The 3220-nt window shown below is 35.0% G+C and overlaps 1 non-coding gene across 1 annotated transcript; it reads left to right on the top strand.

Moving 5' to 3' along the window:
• The first annotated feature begins 2937 nt into the window (after nt 1-2937).
• On the top strand, nt 2938-3011 carry TRNAI-UAU (transfer RNA isoleucine (anticodon UAU)). The gene has a single exon. It is a non-coding gene; the product is annotated as a tRNA-Ile (tRNA).
• The last annotated feature ends 209 nt before the right edge of the window (nt 3012-3220 follow it).

The raw sequence follows: 3220 nt of genomic DNA, 5'->3' as shown, positions 1-3220 counted from the left end.
TCTATAACACTTGATTATTTTATTGTGTATGGGTCAAGTTGAGAATATAAGAAATTAATAAAATGTATACGGGAAATATTTTTATTTCACAGTACATAAAAGGAATGTGAATATGCATGAGAACTGTAGGAAGGGTGGAAAAAAAAAGTTGAATAGGGTAGTGGGATGGGAAAGAAATGTTTTAGAGAAATATTTCTTTAAAAAGTTGTGCACTTATAAAAAAATGATCGAATAAGACAAGTGATGCACTTATTTAGAAGCAGAGAAATTATAAATAAGGGTTAAACTCGAAAAACTACTAATTTTTGCCATTTTCGAAATGGCTCAGCTCTCTCTAAATTAAAGACATAAAAGTCATGCAACAAACATAGCGTGTAGATAGATAGATCATAGCTTCAAGTTATAAACGAAGTACAAGAAAAGCACCACTGGCGGATCTATAAAGACTTGAAGGGGAGCACTTGCATCCCCTTTTTGCATAAAAATTATGAAATTTAAGGTAAGTTAAAAAATAATCTATTTCATATACTAGTTTTTGCTCTCCCATTTTAAGTAAATTGATTCCTAAAAGATAATATCAGACAATAGAAATTTTTAAGTTCTAAGAAAATCATACATTTTGTTCGTATATAATGGTAAATGATACATTAACTCCCATTTTTACACATATCTCCGTTTTTTTAAATACACATTTGCACTTTTTACACTACATATTCACACACTCTTCTATAGCAACATATTGTGATTATTTTTTGGGTCGAACGTTATAAACTTTGGCCATAATTACCGTTAATGTATAAAAGATAATATGGTAAAGAAAAATATTTAATTACTTGAGTTTTTGTTAGACTTGTCTTGATTACTATTACTATTATAGTTATTATTAAATAATTAAAGTTGTTTAAGGTTTAAATTGTGCTTTGAGAAATGTAATTACCCCCGTGTTGCAATGTTAAATGAACAATGAACGGAGGATGTCTATAGACTAAACTGCTTAATATGAATTAAAAAGCAAAAATACTGAAAAATATTTAAATATTTATGTTTGGGTGCTAAAATGGTCATACCCATTTCAGTCAAGGGTAATTTTACTCATATAAGGCCAAAGGGCGTAAAATGGCCTAAATGACCCCAAATAAGCCTAATGCACTAATATGGCTCATAATGGCCTACATATGTACTACTAGGGTTCACAAAACCATCTCATGTACTACTAGAAATACCTCTCAAGGGGCCAAAGGTAAAAGGGGGGGTCACTCTTACACTGAGATGACTACACTCTCCACTCTCTTTCCCCTAAACTCCTCTCAAAATACACATTGTTTGGAATCTAACTTGGGCGTCAGAGGCTCGCCCCGGGGTCCACCTCCGGGTATCGGGGTTCATTTTGAAGGTCCATTTAAGGCCCAAATCCGAGCTCCACAAGCAGCCCTTCAAGGCCCGGTTTGCTCATTTTTTGCCGAAACAATTTATATTAATCAACGTGATCCATTTGGGTTACATAATTTTTAAAAAAATTTGGACCCCCATTTTGAATATTCTGGATCTGCCACTGAAAAGCACGATGGTTTAGTGTCATTGTTTCAAGATGATTGAAAAGGGAATATTTGATACCTATGATCCTTCTTAAGATCAAACTTAGACCTGGCAAACAAGTCATTCGGGCCGGGTTCGGGTCGGGTCAATTCAAGTCGGTCAGCAAATGTTCGGGTTGGGTCGATTCGGGTTTCGGGTCAGCACTTCGAGTCAAGTTCGGATCGGGTCAAGTTCGGGTCGTGTCTGCTTGGGTTGGGTCAATTCGGGTCGGGTCAATTTTTAAGATTAATTTTCGGGTCAATTTCGGGTCTGGTCAATTTCAGGTCGAGTCAATTCGAGTCGGGTCAATTCAAGTCAAGTTTGTGTCGGGTTACCAAAATAAATTCACTTAACAAAATAGTTAGAAAAATAAAGTAAAGTTAAAAAAATATAAAAAATATGGTGAGTACCTATTACTTAGGAAAGAAAGAAGCCCTAAACTAAGTAATTCACCATTTCACCCTATTCACTTTAGGATTCGGATCAATTTGGGTCAGGTCGGGTCACTTCGGGTTTCGGGTCATTTCGGGTCGAGTCAAGTTTGGGTCAGGTCAATCGGGTCGGGTCAATTCGGGTCATCGGGTCATGTTCAGGTCAACTCCATTCTGGGTCGGGTTTGGGTCGGGTCGGATTCAGGTCAATGGTATCGGGTCAACTTTCGGGTTACGGATCGGGTCATTCGGGTTGGATTAGGATTTCCAGGTCTAATCAAACTATTAGGTTTCAAATTCCAATATTGCAAGATGCACAAGTAAGCTAAGGTTGATCGCCAAATTAAAGACACGAGTGCTTAATTTAACTACAATAATTGCGAAAACTATTAGTTTACATGCAATTTGTAGCTTTCTTTAAGCATGTGTCAAAAATAAAAACCACCAATTTTTACACTAAACTATCCGGCATTGACCACCTCACGTGATTTTTACTAACCCCATTCGCACCCAAATTTTTCCCAATTTATCAAGGTCTAATTTAAGAAATCGTATTGTTCTTTCGCTTATTTACTTTTCCTCCTTCATTAACACTCTCCCTTCACGAACACTCTCCATTAAATAACACTCCCGCAACCACACTGATTATATATTATCTCCAGAATGAAGATCATTAATGGCAAGCAAATTACAGATTAGACTGATTCTTCACCAACAAATATCCTAGTTTGTTAATTTTCATACTGTAAAATCGTTTTCGCTTTCAAGATATTTATTGTTCATCTATTTCATTGAGGAGGTGATTGGTGTATGGGATTATAAGATAGGAATATGATTAATAAGAGGTAGAATTACAATATCTCTTTCACCACACAATTTGAATCAATGTATCATTATATAAAACATTAAATTTTGAACATTAAAATCATAAGGTCCTGTAGCTCAGTTGGTTAGAGCGTTGGTCTTATGAGCCGAAGGTCGCGAGTTCAAGCCTCGCCAAGACCATTTTTTTGTACTAGTGTCGCGTTATATTCACGTTACATTACAATATTTAAATCTCGTTCATATGTATAGTTTTCAAAAAATTTAAATGATTTTTTTCTACCTTCATATATATTTTTAAAAGTAACGATTTTATCAAAAATAAAATCACTTCCTTAGTTAATAAAATAGCGAGATGAGTTAACATCTAAAATTAATTTGACAAATGTGTT

The sequence above is a fragment of the Chenopodium album genome, chromosome 11 (genome assembly GCF_948465745.1).
Source record: "Chenopodium album chromosome 11, dcCheAlbu1.1, whole genome shotgun sequence".
In the NCBI taxonomy this organism is placed as follows: Eukaryota; Viridiplantae; Streptophyta; class Magnoliopsida; order Caryophyllales; family Amaranthaceae; genus Chenopodium; species Chenopodium album.
This window is presented reverse-complemented; position numbering and strand designations above follow the sequence as displayed.